This window comes from Electrophorus electricus, chromosome 2, assembly GCF_013358815.1.
Source record: "Electrophorus electricus isolate fEleEle1 chromosome 2, fEleEle1.pri, whole genome shotgun sequence".
NCBI classification, from domain to species: domain Eukaryota; kingdom Metazoa; phylum Chordata; class Actinopteri; order Gymnotiformes; family Gymnotidae; genus Electrophorus; species Electrophorus electricus.
The window spans coordinates 32,707,500-32,730,633 of NC_049536.1; the positions used below are offsets into that span (position 1 = coordinate 32,707,500).

The 23,134-nt window shown below is 46.0% G+C and overlaps 1 protein-coding gene across 1 annotated transcript in view; it reads right to left on the bottom strand.

Moving 5' to 3' along the window:
- b3galt1b (UDP-Gal:betaGlcNAc beta 1,3-galactosyltransferase, polypeptide 1b) overlaps window positions 1–23,134 on the bottom strand; it is a 70,292-nt gene that overhangs the window by 33,480 nt on the left and 13,678 nt on the right. The window contains exon 2 of the mRNA XM_035523581.1: window positions 5,268–5,317. The gene's annotated coding sequence lies outside the window, so the exon portion shown is untranslated. The remainder of the gene's footprint in view (window positions 1–5,267; window positions 5,318–23,134) is intronic.

Below are 23,134 nucleotides of genomic sequence, written 5' to 3' on the forward strand. Positions count from 1 at the left end.
CACCCCGCGCAGCAGACCTGCAAAGAGCAGGAGATCAGGGAACGGTTAAGAAAGCGCTGGTTTTAGATTCATAGTGTAAAAAACGATCATGTTGGTGGTGTTTTCTTGTTACTTTTATTTACGGCATTTAGCTGACGCTTTTATCCGAAAGGAACTTTTATGACAGAGTTCAGCAACAGGGCTTGAACCAGCAACCTTCCAAGTCAAGCACCTTAACCACTGAGCTACCACTATCCTTGTCGTGCTTTAGTGATGAAGTCTGGATGAGCGAACGCCTGAGGCGCAGGGCTGTAGCGGGACTTTCAGGTCCCGTGACGGGGCGAGGCCAGTAGGGCGAGCGAGAACGACGCGTCCTGTTCGTCGTCGCCGCCCGGATCCTTCCACCTCTGCGGCACTTCTTCTCTCATCTGCATGCACGCACCCGCCCAAGAGCGGCGCACGCGAAACGCGGCGACGGCAGATGGCGGGTTTATGAAAGAGGAGCGGTGTGTGCGTTGTGAATACTACCCTCGACAGGTGTGCACGTTACGGAGGAAGGCTGCATGGCAGAGTCTCCGAATTGCGACGGGCAAATTGCAACACCAGCTCAGGTGCTTGCAGAGAGGAGAGAGGAACAGGTGGGGCAGAGTGCAGGTAGCAGAGAGCCCGGTGGGAATACTTTTCTCGTTACATTCCGAGAGCCAAGATTCTACCATCCCAAGCCCATCATCACACCCCTGGTCTGGCTGCAGCTCTTGATCATTTTTTCAAAGTCATTCATCCTGTTTACAGAGACAAACACCTCCGGTTCAAACAGTAACAGTAAAAATCGATTTCATATTTATTTCCAGCAGCACAGTCCTAAACGGTGACTTATGCTCCGCACAGTCCGAGGTTCGGCGCTCGCACCCGCGCTCCTCAGAGGCAAAATGCAGCCAGACGGGCAGACCAGACAATGCAAAATGCAAATGATGAATTACTGTCCACAAATTTCCCCGAGGCCTTGCTCCGCTCAGCATTCAGGGCCGCGGGGGACGAGGCGTCGGGGAGGGGAGAGCAGCAGTAGGGCCTCAGCAACCCATTCCCACGACTATCATGGCAACTTCAATTTGTCAAACAAGCAGAAAGCAGAACGCCACCTGAATTTGTTACATCAGCTCATGTCAAAGTGACATGCTCTCCTCAAGAAAGTCATCTGGGAGCTTGGCATGAGGACGGAACACACTTGGGAAAGAACAATACGAAGCCGAGATCATCTGCCCATAAGTCGCCAGTAGTGATTTCTCCTGGAGGCAATACACAGCTGTGCTGAGTGATTTGGATACGAGTTTATTCACAGAACAGATTCGTCCTGGTCTTTGAGGCACTGCTGTTGTTGGGGGTGCTATCTGAAGCTTCTGAAAAATAGCACTTTTTAATCAGTCTGGTGCAGAAATGAATACAACAAAATTAGATTTTAAATTGCCCGTAATGGCTAGAAAATCCAGTCCAGGACAGAGCAGCTAACATTGCCTTGTACACAGCTGTGGCACGTCCTACAAGCAATTTACCGCTTTCCTGACAGATACTGACCTTTGTGCTAGCCTCACAGAGGTTGCTTGAGAACAAGCTTTACTGTCTTACTATGATTCATTCACACACACACACACACACACACACACACACACACACACACACACACACACACACACACACACACACACACACCTAAACACAGGCACACACATACACACACAAACCTATACTGGTACATGTAGGTACATGCACACGCATTCAAGGACACATTTTGCGTGACTGTGAGCTGTGGGTAGGATATATGAATTCTTCATTATTTAACTGTAATGTCCATGTAAAGAATGCGGTTCAGTTTTTCCCTCCACTTTGTACTGATTTGACTAAACAGTATTTATTAACTGGTTCCATTTGCTCCTGATGCTTGGAGACTGACGAACTGCTGATTATTTAGTGCTTTGGCACTTAGTGTGATGTCTCTGTAATCTTAATCTTAAACAGTGTTCCTAGTCCAATGGAGCTCAGCCATCAAATCTGTGCCTCCATACATTTAAAACTGGAAATGGATAAATTTATATATATATATATATATATATATATATATATATATATATATATATATATATATATATATATATATATATATATGTATACACACACACACACACACACACACACACACACACACACACACACACACACACAAACACACACACACAAACACACACACACACACCTGTGTATAGCTAGCAAGCTCTGGCATGCCTTTTCTGGCTTTTTTCGATAGCAGTACCCGTTTTCTGCAGTATGGAAAGTGGTACAGTGAGAGAGGAGGCCCCAGAGTAGCCCGATACCCTCACTCTCAGGAGAGCCGGAGGCTGGGGGAGCCTGCCCGTCGTGCACAATTCATCATCCACTCGGCCTCCGGTTACCGTGCGCTGCAGGTCCTACTTCTCAAAGCTTGCTGAATGTAATCTCACTTCAAGGACGATGACTCTGCAAAATCAGGGATGGTTGTTTTTTTTCCCCTTTGCACGAGCTCACTCTTTAGGATCTTTTGAAGGCCAAAGGTAGCAGCTGCCTGCACCAGCCGTGATCCCTGGCACGTCGAGTCTGAGTGGGCACCAGCACGCCCACGCCTTCCGCTCTGACATAGCCCCAATCCAAGCACTTAGCCCTGCTTGCAGCGGTGCCGGCGGTCAGCTAGATGAAGGCTGTGGGTTCTGCTGGGCCGGCGCGTGCGTGTCGGCCGCGTATCATAACTGTGACCGGTGGCCTGTCGGGTGGCTGGGGTTCGCCTGACAAACGTGATACCGGGCAAAGCTCGCTCCCGGAGCTCAGTTTCAGCCAACCTGGGAAAGTCACAGTGCTGGGATCAGTTTCACCTTTTCCAGTCTAGTGAATTCGAAGGCGCTCACTCTGAGATGCTTAATAAACATGGAGCCGGGCCCGCCGAGAAATGCCACTAGCACCTGCTTAGGGGGATGTTTGCTCTCTCAACCTTTTCTTTTCTCCCCTCGAAGGCTTGCGTTAATGGGCGTTTCCTTTAATTACACCCCATAATTCACATCCAATCGATTGGGGTTATTGGCGGACAGATCAAAAGGAAGAGGGGACCGGTGGTAAAAAGGCCATTGATCGCGTGAGAGGCGCAAGCGGAGGGACAGAGGCAGCGTTGCAGCGGCACGCACGAGCGCCGGGCTGTTTATCAGCCTCGCGCGCACACACCCACACCCACAAACACACACCCACACACTCCCACACAGCCTTCGGTTTCTGTCAATAACAAACACTCACACTTCCATGCTGGTCAGCTCTGAGCTACATATCACAGCGAGGGCTGGCGACAGTATACAGACCTTTTTTTGGAAAACTGAATAAAATTTTGAACAATATTTCTTCAGTAAGAAGCTTTTGGACCCGTTTTATTGGACTTATTCCGCCATGCTTTCTGGAAGCCCTTCCACCCTTGAGAATGAATAAAATAAAGAAAAGTTGAACATCAACTCTTCAAAATGCCTGCAATCGTTTAAAAGTACTGACCAGATAGCTGTGCCTTAAAAGAGACTTACTTATGAGTTTAAATGACAACCCATTCTTCTCTACAGTGTTGCTGCGTGTGCCTAAATCAACTCAGCCCACTTTAGAGCTACTGGGAAGAAACTAGAGGAAATGAAGAATGTAATGATTACTATGATTACAGCACACACACACACACACACACACACACACACATGTGCTCATGATCGCAGCAGGTTTGCCAATATTGTGCACTAAATCAAGTCACTCCCCTAGAAAGGGGATTTTTTTGTGTTTACGAGGACAAAAGAAAATTACGAGGCTATGAAATATTGTGCATCCACACTGCAAGTTGCATTCAAAAGCCACCCAGAATGATTGTATAACATCCATTGATTCTTCGATTTACCGTTTTAACAGTTTGGCTTGACAAAGCAGTGCCTACTGCGGATAATGCTAAATGCATATTCAAATCACATTTTGAAACGGTGCTACTGCTGTGGGCAATCAAACAGGGCCCTGTAACTGAAAAGTAAGCCACAAGTCAGGCGAATAAGCTCTCAGAACCTTAAACCCTTTTGGAAAGCAGTGCGGACTATCACTGTTATTACTGTTTTAACCTATGAAATATTATACGCTGTAAGGAATATGACCCGATATAAAGTAAACTGTCTCCAGTTGGCCCAAAATAGACCGCATTAAGTCACGTTGATAGCAGGAGGGTAAGCATACAGTTCTGCCTGCCACGTTTTGTGCAATACACCCAAATAATTTTAATGAGCAAAATGAGTCTAGTGGCACAGTGGCTAGAGACGATCTCGGGCTGACAGTCCAAGCTAGCATATGCGGTGTGAACCAGTCTATTTTTAGAGAGTGAAAGGAGACCTCGGCCCTGATTCCTAAAGCACTCCTGGTGTCTTAATGAATTCTAATTGTTCCCATGAGTCAGCTGGGGCCCCTGCTACCAGAGCGCACTCCCAGCGGAATCCATCTGCTTAACCTATGCACAGCTGTAATATCACATGTCTACGACTTGTCACCTTATGGCACGCCCCAAACATGTTTTCATCTGACGATCTGAAGATTTGTTTGTTTGTTTGTTTTTGGCGGGGGGGTGGAGATCAAAAGCTTTTCCCAGCAAAAGCTTTCGGGCATAAAAACGGCATCTTTAAAACTGTGCAAGGCACTGCGTCTATAATAATTGTGTAGCAATTGCGTTAATTGTGCCAAAGCCTGCACTACCAGAGGGGAAACAGAAATAATTTTGTAATGCGAGTGACTCTAGCCGGTGCCCTGTGGTAACAGCAGGACGCGAAGAGACGAGAGCAGTCAAAACCCTTTGCATTAATGAACTTGCCTTTACATGCAGCAGAGAAATAAAACATTAAGAAGCAACATCTGAAGGTCAATGTTCAACAAATCCCTGCCCTCCATAAAAAGGCGTCACTTAAAAAGCCCCGTCGTGCAATGATGTCTTCCAAACTGTGAAACCGCCATGGTTGATTTTAAACACCATTCACAGCGTAATTCTGTATGTCAATAAGGCAGCACTGGAGAGGTTTTTTTCTGTGTATGTGTTAGAGGAACAGAACCGTGTACACGATCAGGAGTTTACTATAGTTTACCACTGAGAGTTTCCAAGCGTGAGGTTAATTAGTTGACCTTGAACGTTGTAGTCGTTAAACGCATCACTGTGGCGTGGACCGTGACTGCACAACAGCAGTCAGCACTTTTAGAGACATAATGCGATGCCGTACCTCGCGGATCTGTTGTCCTCCACGCTCCGTCAACACCCTCCCGGGCTGATCTGCGGAGACAGAGGGTAGAGGTTATTAAAAAGTGCTTGAAACGATGACACTAGGCAGACGTATGCAGACATAAAAGCAGAGGGAACAAGAAACGCGAAAGGAGATGCCGCATCTCCGTCAGCGAGACAGAAAGCCTGATGGACTGAGAGAGAAAGGACGCCACGAGGACAGATGAATAAAAGATGAATGGATGCGCTGGGTTTTTTGGGTTTTTTTTTGCATTGTTTAATCTGTCAAAATCTTTGACTAGGACAATTGATTATTAGGCGTGCTTTGTTTGGGCATCCAGGACGCGGAGATGGATGAAGTGTGGACCTCCGCAGCATGTCTTAAAGCTGGGAGACCCGGTTCTGATGATGGTTCTGCTATCACCCACATGCTCGCTCATGCTCTCTCTGCCTGGCTCCAGGGCAGAGTTCAGGAGGCGTGTTGATGTTTTGCTGGGCTAAAGGGGGACCAACTTGGCTACGAGTGCACTGACGGAAAAATAAAAATGCCAAGGAAAAGCCGGTAATTTAGAATGAGTTCCTAATTAGTCACAGAATAAATTGACCGTGTCGAATTGGCTAGTTACAGTCATCAACAGAAACAAAACGATGAATAATGCGTTTTATAGCCGTTTCTCACCCTGCTTCCTCATCACTTTTACTTCGTCTGGAGAGGCAAAAAGGAAAATGTCAGACAGCCAACTGGCTGAGACCTCGTAGCAAAAATGGAAGCTACATTAATATGTTATTTGTGTTCCCATCCTCGGCGTTTAATTCGGGTCATTCCGGGCCTTCCTTGCTTCCTCGCTGCCGTTACTGTGCCAGCCCAGCACATTCTGCTCTTCGGTATCTTAAATGTCAAACTTATTGATGCGTGCTATTTCATGGGAAATTAGAATGCTGCAGCTCTTGTCGCAGAAAGGTCAGACGGAATCTTCTCTAATGAAACAGTTTTTGACCTGATTATTATGTCTGTGCACCCGACAGTGCAGATGCACACACACCCATGCACATTACACACATCATGGCGGCTTCTCATCTACCTCTTGAAATTCTCTGAAAAAAATTAAATAAGTTAAATTCAAGCCCATGTGCATAACATGCATCCGTTATCAAAATGTCAGGCTGCATGTGCTCTTTACATTGAGTATATTAATTGAGTGTGTCCTCCAGTGTCTCCGATCATTCAGGAGTTGAATATTTGAATTATCAGCCCAGTGCCCAGATTTGTAAATAAGCTGTCTTTGGAAATGATAAATGTGCTCTGTTCTATATGCCTCCACCGAAAAGCTTCGTGTTAATGGAATCACCGTTTGGAAAACCAAAGCAGAATTCCTCCGCATCCCCATTTCACAAGTTCATCCGCCGATGCAGCCATGACGGTAAACAATGTTATTAACCGCTATTCGTGCCATGATATATATCCGTTGTTCTTTCAACTTTTCCAAGAAGAACGGATCTTGCAGATATAATAATTGTTGCCGACAGCTGACGGCTTCTGCCATGGATCTGCAGGGTAATTAAGGAGGCAAATTCATCATCTTTAGTGTTTCGGCAGTGGCAGGACAACGGGCTCTAGGCCGGCAGAGGTGCTCTCGACTGAGGAGAACCTGTCCTCAGAAACTTAGAAAGGTACATCATGATCCAAAATCAACACCAGCAACTGTTCTCCACGCGGAATGCGCCTGCAACAAAGGTTAAGGTAATATGTAATGCGGCTAGACATTTAAACACTGAAACACTTCATTAAATCTCATGAATGTTAAACGAGTGGAACAAGAAGAAATGTTAAAAATAGGTTCCAAAAGACTCCACTGTCAATATGCTGAATTCATTATGTATTTTCAGGTAAGTGAGAATACAAGCACAGGCTGTGACAGAACGACATGACGGTCATGTTTTGTAGGCCCTGTGAAGCAGATATGCAGTGTTGTTCCATCAGTGTCCTGCAGGCATACAGCCTCCATCCATAAACTGGATTACCTGAATGAACTAATTTTTCATGTAATTTTAGCTCCGGGATTAACGCAAGGAAATAAATCCTGAAACATAACAAAAATCCCGTAATTAACAAATAGAGCTTTTCAATGAAGAACAAAGATGACAGCGACACCTGTATATCAGATGCACTATTCCGACTGATGCTGGGCTATCCCAGGCCCCGTTTTGCTACTGATACTCCCAGGCAATGCGGACAATGACAATTATCCTGGATGAGGTGGCAGATAGCCAAGTTAAAGAAGGATGCCAACAGCCAGAGGTTTGTTGGTTCAAATCCCAGATTAAACAGATACTTCTGGTTAGCAGGAGTTGAAGTAGAGGGTTGTTGCTACCAGAGTTGCTGTGCTGTTGTGGTTCTTAACCCCTCCTGCCCTGGGCAGCACCACCCTGATTTGTAAAAGCTGACCAAGTGGTGTTAAATAACCACTTCTTTATTTGCGCTGTATAACAGATGTGACTACTTCAATGCTTTCTTGTTGTTAAATGATGGAATATAGAATGCCAAAGAGTGTGAAGCCCACAAGTTCTGCACCATGGACGGATCTCCAACTCTGGCTCTGGGAACAAACCCAAAGATGCCTATTACCAGGGACAGTTCCCCAAGAGCCAGGCCAGGAGCACACCTAGGCACTGCGCTCCAGCCAAGAAATATTCACTGAAAGAGTGTGAAGCCCACAAGTTCTGCACCATGGACGGATCTCCAACTCTGGCTCTGGGAACAAACCCAAAGATGCCTATTACCAGGGACAGTTCCCCAAGAGCCAGGCCAGGAGCACACCTAGGCACTGCGCTCCAGCCAAGAAATATTCACTGAAAACGTCTGCTTCTCTCTCCTGCCTTTTATTTTCAGAAGATTGTCACACAAATCTTGAATCCTGACATAATCTCTGCTGAATCCCCACTGGAAGCTTAAAAAAAACCTGCCAAGGAATGTCTTTCTGTACCCCCCCCCACACTTTGTCACTGTGTAATGTTTGGCCCACTAGGGTGTGTACGGCTAAGTGCGTGTGTGGTTCCCTTCGTTGTGCTAGCACTGCACTTCTGCCCAGAATGCTATTGCTGAGGAAGTGTTTGTCTGCGTTGACAATTCTTAGTCAAGAAGGGCCCTAGTCAATACTTATACCCGATCCCCCAAAATATTCAGTAGCTACTTCTACAGGACCAATTTATGGAGCTTCACCAAACAGTAGCTAGAATGATCTGAAAAACAAGATACTATTTCTCCAGCCAAAATCAATCCATGCTCCTTCGAGTGCGCAGTTAACCAGTTACTATGTAAGAGGCACTGACTTAAAACTGCCGGTTGTGAAATACTCCACTGAGAGCACGTCCAGCAGAAAGCGCTGCTAAGAGGGTCCAAGAGGAGCTAAATACTGCACGAGTGTTTCTCTCTGCACGGCTAACCTTTCACACGTCTCTTCATCCAGAATGCTGCAGTGGGGTGGAGCTGGCGCTAAGGAGCGAGAGAGGCAACAGGAAAAGGAGGAGTGGTGATAGAAGGGGGAGGTGATAGGAAGTGATGCGTAACAAAGACAAAAGAAAATGGCAAGATTGGTGCTTCAGCAGTGTCCATAGTGTTTGGAGCTTAAGTAAATGTGTAACTTTTAAATGCTCAGCAGTTTACTTCATTCCGGATTTATTTAACTTCATAATTAAAACGAGCACCTTCAGGAGATAAGTAGCCATTTTGATTCTGTAGGAAATGAAGGAGATTACTTTCCGAATTTCATTCTCATACAGTATTACTACATAAGGCAATCGGAGCTTGTTCACTAGGTAATCCATAACAGGACTAATTTGAGATTTGCAACAATTCATTACTGGCAGGAGAGAGAAAATGAAGATGGTATTAAGGTCTAAAAAAGGAGACTTAAACCCAAAAGATTATTAGCATGTTCTTATAAGGAGAAACCATGAAGAAAGTGTGTCGGAATCACAAGTACTCAACCAGTTCCTCTGCCAGATGACAGGTAGAGAAGTAGTTAGAAGAGACATCATTGGTTCACTGCCATCAGCACTGGCCAATCCTCTCGGAGGCCAGCCGAGCTACTCTACTTAGTTGCCGTGTGTTTCACTCCTCTTCGTGTGGAGTTGTTGGTGACGATGAATAGAGCAAAAATCACTCAGAACAATCATCGTTCCAATCCGGTTTATATTCAGGATAACCACTGATCAAAAAGATTAGATTTACAAAACAAATACAACACAGTTGAACATCCTCCTACAGTGTACACCAGAAATATTGGCACCTTTGGAAAAAGGCTCTAAAAGCTTCTGTGTAACAGCTTGATTTTAGGTTTAAAAGGAAACTCACGTTCGGTGAAATGATACAAATTCCTTATAAACAACATGCTTGTTCTTAAAAACAAGTCACAGTTATTGGCACCCTTCCTCTTGCTCAATATCAGCGAGATAACTGAAGCAACCAACATTAATCAAAGCTCCAGTGGTCAGCAATATCAGGTGGAATAATAATTCATATTAGTATGTTTATTGTTTGATGATCACAGAGGCCTTTGAAATACTTTGATGGCGTTGGAATGGACATGTGATTGTAGCTTTGGACATCTTTGTGACCCTAAGACAACATACTCCACCTGTTCCACTGAATTCCTTCAGAAATTGGTTTGCCTGTTAAACCGATCCCTTCACTGTGGATGTCAGGGTCTTTACTGGTATCCTGTTCCACGCTGCTCCATTACAGCTCCAGCTGTTTGAACCTACCATGGCCTGGAATAGTGGAAATGGAATTTTTGCCATTGTAGAGACTTTTATAGCCATTGTTTGACTCATGAAGGTCAGCAACGTTTTGTCTCATTTAATCTTTTGGATTTCACCATGTTGTTGGATGGTGTTGTTGGAACTTAAATACCTAAAGACTCAGCTGTGCTTTAAAAAAGGTGAAATATGAACTAGAATATATGTCAATTGGACTTTGTTCACAGGAATATATCGAGGTGTTGATAAAATTTGCAATGATTTTTTTTTCTTTCAATAATTTGACATTGCTGGATGTTTATGTCCCTCTGATGTGTCCACATGGTAAAGGTAATAGACAACAGAGACCATTTTTCCATAGGCGCTTTTCCTTATCTGTACCATGGATACTAATAATTCTCGAGTGTGCTGTATTTTGTGAAATGTCAGGGTGCTTTAATGGTATTGTCTCTTCAGCAGTTATGTCACAGTCATACGACAGCCTAATAGAAGCAAGCTTTCCCATCATCCTTTAGAAATCAAAGAAGCCACTCCAATCTGCCGGAGCGTAGTCGGTCCTCTGACAGGAAGCTAATAAACTGCTCTCTTTAAAATTAGCCAATGTGCTTTAGGTCAGGGGTAAATGGACCAATCTCCCATTGACGGCAGCTCGATTGCTAGAATGTGCTATTTTCCTGGCAAGCATGGTTGCCTCGTACTCCAGTAATGGTCCTCATTAAGAAGCACAACTTGCTTAAATGTTTCAAACCACAAAATTAGTCATTACTAGTGAATTACTAGGAACTGAAAACAGTTTCATGCTGCCTGTTTTCTGTTTTAAGAGCACATCTTTCTTTGGCTATCAGTTGTAACCATTAGCACTCCGAAGGACAAAATGACATAATTTGCTTTAATCACAATTAGTATCCTTGAGCAATAATTATTGCTGCAATTCAACTCAAGGGAAAAGCTGGAGACGATGCTGGACACATGGCAGAGTGATAAACAGGGAACATTAAACGGACCAAGGAAGACAACAGAAGTCGTTATGAAAAACTGTATGTGTTGTATTACCTCATACTGGGGATTAGGGGCCCAGAGACCCTGCATTGGTCTAAGAGAGCATCAGAACAGAACGCCGTCATTCTGTCTGTCTTGTCTGTCTCTCTCATCTCTCTGAGCCACAGCGGTGGCAGATTTCATCAGCATTTCTTGGGTGATAGATCACAGTAGGAGAGCTGGAGGATGTTTGCTGCTCCTCGCTGAGTTCCTCACTCTCTCTCTCTCTCTCTCTCTCTCTCTCTCTTTCTGTGGTCTCTCTTTCACTATTCCTTTTAATCTTTTGGCCCAGTTCCCATAGCAGGCATACTAATGAATGTGTGCTGTTAGTTGAAACATTGTTGATAGCTTCAGTGTGCAATGAAGTCCTCTAAAGTTGCCCTTCAACATGCATCTTACAGACAACGACAGAGTTTTGACGGACAGCGGAGGAGTTAACGTGCCGGCGTTCCAAAGCCAGCGCTCTGTCCCCTGCGAGATCGAATATTTGATCATACTGTTACAGTTGATAATGAAAAAGGTGCTGTCACTCCCAATAAGGAAATTTTCGAGATAAATGTAAAATGTACATGAGTAGTCAAACACATAAACTAAACAAATACTTTAACCTTTACACCAACCTTTACACCAACCTTTGCCAGTCAAAGACTGACTAGTGTACAGTGCTGACAAAAGAATTACTGTCATGTCAGAGGTGATCTACCGGCGCAGAACTGAAAGCACTCATTCTGGGCAGAAGAGGAGTTCGTTTCAAAAATACACAGCACTGCGACAGACAGCCCCGCTCAGGAGACTACGCTCCGCCCCTCTCCATTCTGGAGTTTTCCGGCATTTGCCTCTCCAGCTCCGCACACACACACGCGCACACGCACCTGAGTCATGCTTCCACCTGCTCCTCATTCTGACCTTGTTGACCGCTGTAGCGGCTCCATGCCCTTCTAGCACTCCTGGTGAAATCATCTATCTGTGTTTTTATGCAACTCTGCGTGATATTCCTTTTCTTACAAGTGTCCTGCTCCCCTATCCTTACTGCTCTGTTGTTTTTTCTAAAACAGGATCCTGAACTCCCTGCTAGCCTTTTCTTAGGTTTTCCTGGTTTACTGACCCCCCCCCCCAAAAAAAAGATAAATCTAGGTTACGCCTGTCTGACCCTGGAGAATGTAAGTGCCTATACCGCTTGGACTGGCTCCGTGTTTGCACCTCTACTGGCCACCTCATTGGATTGATTCGCTATACTTACTATGGAATGCAGATCCCAAAAGTAAATGGTGCATAAACCAAAGTGCAACGATGGGAAAACACTGTGCTATCATGAAGAGATGCTACAGGCATACCTGAAGCTATAGATGGGCATGGAGATGTCTGATATAAAATCTTTTGTCTGTTCAATGCTGTTGCTAAGTTTCTTATTGTGAGCATCCCAGGACGGGCAACCGATGGGTTTAATACAGTCCTGCAATAGAAGGTACAATATTTAGAGATTTTATTTCAAATATTAATACAAGTTGTGTGATAACAATGGAATTCATATGAAGAAATGAAGTCTGGAAGCTTTTGCATAATGGATGGAGGTGCCGTTGGACACCGTGTTGTAGGATTTTCAGTGGGTGCTCCTCTAACAGTTGTGGATGGTCACCATAGGCTTGTGCAGGAATGTAATTAGTCTAATATACAACATGTCATGTCATTTATTCATGTCCCAGTGCACCAAGCATCCTGCCTGAGGGACACACCCACTGTCACATACAAACACACACACACACAAACACACACACACACACACACACACACACACACACACACACACACACCTGCCCTGCTCTCAATCACCTGAATATCAACTTCTTCATCAACTCCTGTACGCTGCACTGCGTTAAGGAAACCGCCTCTCCCGCGGCCCTGCTGCTACTCAGCGCCCCGAGTTCTGCTTCCAGTGCTGCTTGGCTAGTGTTTGTTTAGCCAGCTCACTGCTGTGCTTCTTTATTTGTGCCGTTATGGAGAATAAAGACACTCCACTCCTGCAGCCGTGTCTCGCTCCCTCCCTGCTGAGGTTATAGTCCATATGCCAACATGTACAATTCATGACAAATATGGATTTCGGATGTTCTCTCCTACCCAACAGTGCAGGATGAAGTATGAGGTCCAACATTCTCTGGTCTCTGTGTAAAGGCAGAGACTCCAATAAACAGGACTGGAGAGTGTGCAGAGCTGGGACGGGCCAGGGCGAGCTGGGAGGGGCCAGGGCGAGCAGGGAGGGGCCAGGGTGGGCTGGGAGGGGCCAGGGTGAACTGGGAGGGGCCAGCAGAGGCGGGTTTCTCCGTGGTGCTCATTGTGCATTCCTCGCAGGATCCCGCCAGGACCTCTCCAGAGCAGAAGGGACCGGCAGCGATTAACCTTCAGCTCTCGCTCTCCATACTGCAGCCTGACAGATATCATTAGGGCTCAAACCGGCATGGAGATGAATGACATGCAGCAACTCAGAACCTGGGGCAAATACCACTCCCTCTTCCCAAGTTGCGCATCAACCCTTCGCCCTGCAATATTGAGAATGCGAGTGTAATGTGTGACTGAAGTAAATTGTGCATAGACCAGACTGAAATTATATGAAAAACAGTGAGGTATCCATCATCAGTTTTACTCAACTACAGCAGTTTACTGCTCGGATGGGGCCGCTGAGATTAGAATGCTTGGTAACATCCTACACAGAGACTGATTTTGTAGGTATTATTATACTTTTGTGCTATTATTATACTATTAGGGATTACACACACACACGCAACGCACATACACACACACACACACAACACACCGCGCACACACGCACACACACACACGCACACACACACCACATGCACACACACACACACACACGCACATGCATGCACACACACACCACGCACGCACGCACGCACACACACACACACACACACACACACACATACTTTTGGTGCTATTATTATACTATTAGAGGATTACACACACACACACACGCACACACACACACACACACACACACACACACACACGCGCGAGTTAAATCAGATCGGAGCAATGACAAAGTTAAGTTTTAGTTTCCCGCTGGCATAGCTGGAGGGGAACTTTAATTACTGGGCTATAAACTTCGTTTAATTAACTCATTTGTTTTTCATCATCTTATTTATTTATGGCACAACAGTTAGTGGTTAAAAGGGCCAGTTATTCCTGCCTGGATTTGGGGATATTTGTAATAAATACTTGCTAGAGGTCAATGATGGCAATAAATCAGTAAAGTATAAATTGACCGTTTGTGCAGAGCTGCTGATTTAGGCTGCATTGGAGACGGGAGAAGCTCTGGCCTAATCAGCTCCTACTGCGCCGCCAGCTTCCTCTGACCTGACGTGACCCGGCGTGACCCCAGGGGGGCCGGTGTCTCAAAGAGGGGTGACTCTTGTTCTTAACAAGTGGGATAAAACTGCATGAGGAAGCAGGGGCAAGACACCAGCGCATGCACACACACACACACACACACCCACACACACACACACACACCATTACAAACCTCTCATTACTTCTTAGAACCTGTTGCAAAAGCAGGCATAATTGAAGAAATTATTATTCTGCATATGCTGTGCAGAGACGTCTGAAACAGAGAATGCTGCACTGATGACACCACAGCTGACATACGGTGCATGTCAAGTGCACCACCTATAGAAGGAGACCTCATCACCGATTGGGCCTAGGGCGCTGCTGGTTGAAAGCACTGGAGAATGTTGCTGTATTTCACAGCGACCAATCTCCCTCCTAGTCTCTTTCTCTCAGCTCACTGATGCGTATTATAGCTATGATGCACCTATGTGTGAAGCATGGAATGAACAATGCCCCTCCTTTGGTTTCCATGAGACCACATTCAACCTTTCATCTGAGCGTCATCTTGCAGAAGCGCTCTTGTGGACTGATATGGAATTTGGGTAATTTACCATCAAGTTCAGCAGTGCAGTGGAATCCCTGCTTGCACGAGGAGAGAAGAAAGCTTTAATGTGTAAAATGAGCAGAAAAAGTGAAAGTTTGAAAGTGTGAGGTGCAGGTTACCTTCTCAAATCATTACTGTTACAGTCAGAAAGAGTCAATACTGTTTTCAAGAATTTGACAGGTAAGAAACTACTAGAGCTACTGTGAGGAAGTACAGAGAATCTTGCGTAATGATGCATGAACATTGAATGATTTATGAATATAAGACTCAGAAACCATTAAAGTATATTGCAAATATCTTATGACAAATTATTTAGCTGTCATGCAGAAATGAAACTACGACTTAACACTTCAGTGCCTTTTCTATGTAATTATCACACCAGTACTAACATGATAACCGTCCTCGTAAAACAGAGTGTTTGACAGAAGAACATTAAGAGAACATTAATTATATCTGCTAAACGGACCAGTATTGTCAGACCAGTATTCCTCATTAGCCTCCTTGATTAAAACTGATCAAAAGGACGTCGGGGGGTGAGAAGCTATTTCTCTCCTTCTCTGCGAGTCCTCTTCTCATGAATGTCCATTCCATCTGTGGCACTTTCTTGTGTGGCCCATGTGTTGTTTGCAGTGGTACGTAATATTCGTTGATGGCTCCGCCTACTGCTCCTTCACCCTCCGCCCCCTGGGAGCCGACTCTCTCCCTTCCTGTCTGCGGTCACACCAGCCCAGCAGCAACCTCATTTCTGCTGGTAAGCTGGCTTACATGCAAGGCTGGCTTCACGGTCTTCTGATGATCAAACTCCTTCACATTCTCTCTCTCTCTCTCTCTCTCTCTCTCTCTCTCTCTCTGACTACCCCAATCCATCTAAACTCCCCTCTTCCTTTCTTTTTGCCCTCCCTCCACTGCCCTAGGTGATATCCTTTTATCCAGCCCTGACCCTGATCCACTTCTGGTCATCACAGCTCAGCATACGGGTCTCTAATCTCCAGCTCACATCACCTCCAATGGGTGTCATATCCCCACCACATCCCAAACCCCAACTCGCTACACACCGCCATTCTCATGGGCCTAGGGGGCCTGATGTCTGATGTTTCCACCCCTCTGTCACTAATTGATGTAATTATTGCCCTATTTCTGGAGAAGACCTGCTAAAAGCAGGTGTGTGTTGTGAAAGCTGACGGACGCGCGCGCAGTCTGAGCCCGATGGCCTGTTTGCCCACAGTGAAAACCAGGCTCCCCGATCTCTGCCTCGATGGCTTTTGCTCTCGTGTTGTTTAGAGGGCTAGTAATTGTACTCTGGCATGGACCAACCACTAGCTACATTAGCAGCAGAGAAAGGCTTTGGAGATAAGCAAGGATATTTCCTCAGGTCCAGCCCATATCTGCTGGTAAATCGATAGTTCTTCCAGGCCCCGGTAATTTTAATCAAGACCTGCTTTTGTAAAGTAGCCTAAGTGGCACGGAGGTTACTGGTAAGGCTGCTATTGGATGGTTGAAGTTCTGATTTCCTTGGTTGCTCCTAATTGGGTTTAATCTTTAATGCACTAAAGGTTCACGAGAGCTTTTATTAACTCTGCTTTGCCACTTCTATGCACGAGCCATGTGTAACGCCCCAGTACAGCATATAGAAAGGGTAGCACATAACGTGCGGATGTGGTTGTGACAAGACGTTGTGCACAATTATCAAACAACACTAGGCGGTAGTAACCTACACACACCACTGCTATTTGCTATACATGCCCTGCTTTAGAATGTTTAGCGAATGTCATTTACAAAATGACTTATGACTAAAGTTATCTAAAAAGTTATCTGAAATGTTACAGGAATGCTGCAGCAATTTATCATGGTGTACAAATGAAAACATAAGTCACAGTTGAGTCTCACAAAATATATGCTAAAATACCATAATTCTTGGAGACGGTGTATATGTTAACAAAAGAAAAGAAAATGTATTGCTGGGAGCTTCCATAAGTGTTCCGTTTCTTTTAGGATCACAGCATCTGAACGCTAGGTAGAGTTCCATCCCCAGATCACAGTGACAGCTCCTGGAGAGCGATGTGAATCCAAAAGCCTTCTCCGAACTTCCAGCAGGAATGCCAAGCGCAGGTTTGCTGCGTGCTCGAAGCCAAAATTACAAGGTAGGCCTGGGATGCCTCTCTGGCTGGCTCGGGCTGCTGCTGTTTCCTGGGTACACTGTGCCAAGAACCAACACCAGCATGCTCCTGACCAGCAGGGAGAGACGAGGCTCGGTGCCGCCCCACTCGACATCGCAATGGAGACCCCAATCGTCCCCCTGAGCTGGGACAAGTGAATTTTGCTTTGTGGCATTGACATCCCTCGCTGCCCTGTGAGAGCTCTCCGAACACGAGCGATTCACTGCTTGTGCTGGCTCACCGATTCCTCATGCTGGCTCACCGATCACTTCTGTTGATATCTTGTGCTGTCTCACTAACCCCTCACGCCGATCTCTTGGGCTGTCTCACTGACCCCTCACGCCGATCTCTCGTGCTGTCTCACTGACCCCTCACGCCGATCTCTCGTGCTGTCTCACTGACCCCTCACGCCGATCTCTCTGGCTGTCTCACTGACCCCTCACGCCAATCTTTTGTGCTGTCTCACTGACCCCTCACGCCGATCTCTCGTGCTGTCTCACTAACCCCTCACGCCGATCTCTCTGGCTGTCTCACTGACCCCTCACGCCAATCTCTCTGGCTGTCTCACTGACCCCTCACGCTGATCTCTCTGGCTGTCTCACTGACCCCTCATGCCAATGGCTCATCAACCCCTCATACTGACAGGGACCTGAAGCTGAGGGGCAGCTAGGCAACATGAAAACCTCTGCATTACACAGTCCTGGATCACGGCAGCCTGGGCTTCCATGCATTTACTAAAGCTTTCCAATACATAGAAGGCAGGTTTATAACAACTGAACAGTCTCTCTAAGACACCAGCTGGTCTACAGAGATGAAGGCTGGAGGTAAGGCCCAGAATGGCCACAGGAACAGTGCTTGATGTGTTCCCTGCACCTGCTAACTGATACAGGATCAGTTATTGGTCAGTGGTCTCTTCATCGACTTTGTGTTCAAAGCACTAAACTGTCTGAGCACTGAACTATGCTGGTTACTATGGAACCAGGTATGCGTAACATCAAAGCAGAGGTTGAGTTTTGTAATACAGTAATACACTTTTCCATATATGTACGCATCACAAAAAAGTTTTTTTTTTTTCTTATGGGAAAAAAAAACCATGACGCCAATAGCGTGCACTTTGGCACTGTAATTTATTTGTGTCGTGACAACCATCAGAAAGAGAGGTCACTACAGCAAGAACACCCACTCTGCATAAATAATTGAAAAATTAAAGATCCAAGTGTCAGTAGTGGCCAAAGCTCTACTCTAACAGCAGTCACCGAGGAGACCCTCCAAAGAGCTTTTTGGCTTTCAAGATTTTAAGAACTCTTAGTGGTACAGCCATACACACAAAAACCTCGACTACAGTCGATTATTATCTCCCAGAGGTGCATGCAGAGCTGGGTTGGAAAGTAAACTTCTAGTTAACATACACTTTCCAACTGCTACTACAAAACACAACACAGCAAGTACTGTGAACGCGTGCATACGCTGCTCCATACGAACCTGCCCAGAAAGTGTGCTGGCAAGCAAGTTTAGTCCAGAACAATTCCATCTGCTCCTCGTCCTGTGCTGGTGGGGCCAGGTCTACACACCCACACGCACACACGCACATGCTGCAGACAGTGCAGGCAGATCTTCCCAGAAGTACAGTGGATGTGCAGGAGGCCCCCGCGAATGGGTTCGGAGGCTGCAGGTGTGGGTGAAGCTCGTCAGTGAAGCGCGGCGCATCGCGTGACAGAACAACTGCGGCTTTGATCATCTCCTGTCCTGAGATGAGCTGAGAGGAGACTCCGCCGTGCCAGTCTTCCCCTCATCTCGAGTCCCCCACTGACTCGGTCTCCTTCAATCAAGCTTACTTACTGTGCACTTCTTTTGCTCTGCTTCTTTCAGTAAGTGTCCATCCGCGCCGTCTGCGGCTTTGTGCTCGCCTCCAAACCTTTGCTGACTCGTGGCGAAGCGTCCCCGTCCACGTGCTGTTTCCCTCTCCTGATAACCTCTCCGTCCTGGCAGGTTAGGGACCTAGATCCCCGGCGTATTATGTGACTTCTGCCCGTTTTCCCCTGGTGCTCTGCCATGTCAAATAAGTATCCTGTTAAGTAAAAAATGCTAGGTACTTAGGGGAAAAAGAAACCATGTGTGCATGCGTGTTGTGGAGGTCTGCATGGTGGGCCGCTCAGGGACTTCCCTGGCTTCATTAAAATGCTTCAGTCGAGCATAAACAGGCATAAAGGGGCCCTTGTGCAAGACAGACAGCTGGGAAGTCACTCCCTCGTCAGGATTAGGCCGCATTAATGGGATTACTCTCCGATATCCCTCAAATATTTCTGCGAGGCTGTGATGGGCGAGAAGCCTCCGTGGTGCTGGCGGAGACGCTGGGTGGGCGGGGTTTGCTCTGCCGTGTATGCAGTAACTGCTGTTTCCAGGCGACAGGTGGCCTTTCAGGCACGCTGCCGCTCAGCTCTCGGGCCGACAACCTTCCGCATCCTGGCTGCGCAAGGACAGATCATATCTAAAGCCACCGCATGCCGCAATTATCGCAGTCCGGACTGAGCCATGCAAACACTCTGAAAGAGGGAGTGGGCCAGGGAGAAAGAGAGAGAGAGAGGGAAAGAGAGGAGGAGAGGATTGCTCAAAGCCATTAAGCCCAGCACAATTTAGCTCCGTCCTCACGTGGGTGGCAGAACCCCCCTGACCCGGCCTAAAAAGGCAGGAGCGTGCGCGTGAACGAGAAGAAAGATCTCAGACATGGAGCGGTCCGATAAGGCCACGTCTCGGAGCCTCAGATCACACAGACTTTGGCAAGGAAGCGATGTAAAGCAGAACTGCCTTTAAAGCGCGGCCCGTAATGTAACGCTGATAAGGGGACCCCTCTGGGCATGAGTTGGCCCGGGTTGGCCCCAAATGTTCCTGCGGAAGGCTGGGGGAGAGGTCTGCAGGGTCCAACAGAACAGAGGACCACCTAATGCTTTCACAAGCCCAGATCATGGCGCCATTAAAAGTAATTTCATGCCAGCTTCAGCACGTGTCTCTGCTATGCAAAAAGCATGACTTGTTTATATATAAACACATACAAAGAGAAGGTGTGAGCCACAGGTCATGGTGTAATATGGTGTTTACGGTGTAATATGGTGTTTACTATGGCCTGGTCTTTTAGGAGCTGCACAGCTCACGACTTGCTATTGAAAATTGATGCGCATACAATATATTATCAGCCCGCAATACCCACAGCCCAAGGGGGAATGAGCAAAACACGAAATACACAATCTGTCAAATACAGAGATAGAAGAGAGAAGATATGGTTACGGTTAGCAGGCATTCCCTTGAGAGTGGATGTGGAATGGAAACTTTATCATGTGGATCACCACAGTGCCATTACTGCATGTTAATGTAGTCAGAGTCAGAACCAACCTCAGTGCCCACAGCCCGTCCGCCCTAATTTAAAACACACTAATGGAGAGACAAGACACCACGGCAAATGTAATAACAGTTGAAGGAACATGGAGGAAGAAGGAGAGAGCTGGAGTCATGCCAAATGGGCAATATTGGGTCAATTTAAAGTACACAAATCAGCTTGAAATGAGCAGTTCTCTATAAACATGCAATTACACGGAAATGTGTGCAAGTTTGTCTGTGTCTGAACACATCCGATTTTTTGTGCATGTTCACAAGTCTCCCCAAGCTGATCAGTGACTGAAAAAAGTGTGTGTGTGTGTGTGTGTGTGTGCGTGCATGGGTGTGTGTGTGTGCGTGGGTGCGTGCGTGGGTGCGTGCGTGTGTGTGTGTGTGTGTGTGAGTAAAATAGACAAGCAGATAAAACTGCTTCATTAAAATGATAGGGCACTGCAGCGACAGCTGGGTCAGAGGGTCAGGGAGTGAATTCCATGAAGCTGCCTCAGAGTCTGTCATTTCTGCACAATCACATGCACGCACACACACTCACACACGAGCGCACACACGCGGGTCTTTGCCTCCGAATCCATCAACCAGCTCGGAGCTCTGCTGCTAATAGTTTTTCTCAGTGCTTAGTGGGTGAGCTCAGCGTTGCAGGACGACACACCGGAACAATGCTGCAGCATTTCCACACACCTGGACCTCCAGCTGCAAGAACGTGGAGACAACCGGCTTCGTTCCAGGAATGAGGACACCGACAGGAAACGTGTCAGAACAGCTCCCGAACCAAACCAGTGCATTAATGTCGATCTTTACCATACAGCCACCGAAACGGAATCGCCCCCCTTCCGAGAGAAATACGTCTGAACGGTGACACTAATAAATTGAAAGGTGTTTGAAATGTTTGTTATTTAATTTGAAAGCTAGCTGGAGTGGCACTGACCACTGCGGCGGGCAGCGGGGACCAGCCTATGCATTTCCCCTTTTCATTTGCATATATTAGCCTGGTCTTACGGTTCCCTTCTCCAAGAAGAGAAGAAAATCTTTGCGGTTACCGTGTTCAAGGACTCTGCAAGATCAAATTGACTCATTAACATTTTCTTCCTGATCACTAGAAGCACCGTGTATACAGCAGCGTTTGGGGGGGGGGGGGGGGGTAATCACCTGATAATATGATTTAGGTTGGATGATAATTGAATGAGAGCTAATTAGGGGTCAGACATTTGCACGGTCCTCTTTATCTGAAGAAGAACTGCAGTGGTTAAGGTAACTCTATCATATGTACATTAGTACCATTTAAAATGAGCGATGGGCATCTTGTAGCACAACACGAGGTCCCTCCGTGAGACTGAGCAGCCTGCAAGCATGCGATTGGATTTTTATTCAATTTTACTTTTAATGAGTAAAAAAACTGTGTTGACGCCCACTCCATATTAATGTGCTCTAATCTACAACTACTACTCAAAGAGCACTGGTATAAGGAAAAGCTAAAGATATTATTCAGAGCTTCATTAAATATGAAACAACTGCAAAATGTTTAAATACACAAGCCATACGTCAGAATATGTAGAAGTCAAAAGGTAATATATGATAGGACCCAGTCTTGTTGGAACGCATCTTTTTCCTCTCTAGTTTGGTGTGAGTTTCAGCATTTGGCATTCATGTAACACCCTTTCTCTCTCTCTCTCTCCCCCTCTATTTGTGTTTGAGACACAAGCTGTCACTAGCTTTATTAACATTCACACACCCACACAAACACAAACACACACGCATTCGACGTGTGTGTATTATACGCAGACAACTTCACAAGCCCCGATTCGAGACCTGTCTTTCATTATCAGGTTTCTTTTCCCAGTTTTCAGCTGGAACAGAACACAGAATGTATTTCCACTCAGTACTGCAAATGTTGTGTCATTCTAATACCTCGCGGGGCATTCATTAACCTCCTGAAGGCGGTTGTGGTATTATTAACAGGTATAGACCAGATACTGCACAAGAATCTACGCTTACACATTCCATCCACTCCTACTAAGAATAAATTATTATTTATCAAAATGTAATGGGTTGGTAGCATTCATTGCAGAATCCATTAGCAACAAAATTTAAGCCATATGAGAAATCGGAGTGGGTGTTTGCAAGTATGGTCTGGTGAGTTTTTCACCTCATACTGGTTCAAAAAGTAATGTCCACTTTTCAGCCAGTACTCTCTATACACAGGTAAATTCTAGACCTAAGGATATGCCAGGTGCGTCCTTTAACGTTTCTGAACAGAAGGATGCGTTTCGATTCTGCTGAAAGCTTCGTGGCGCTAAAGTGCTCCTTCTCCTCACCATCTTCATTCATACATGTTCACACCAAAACCATTTATACATGTCTACTACCTCATGTCCTCATGCTTATCACAAAATCTTAAGAAAAAATGTCTTGAGCAAAGAGAATTTCACAATTCCTTACATTCAAGACAAAATAAAGGTAATTTGAGTGTAAGACAGCGCATTTCACTGCGTGTAAAATGTTAATCTGCCTACAGAGAAATCTCACTACAGCAAAACCAAAAGCAGATCAGAGAATGAAGAGAGACAGACAGACAGATATGTA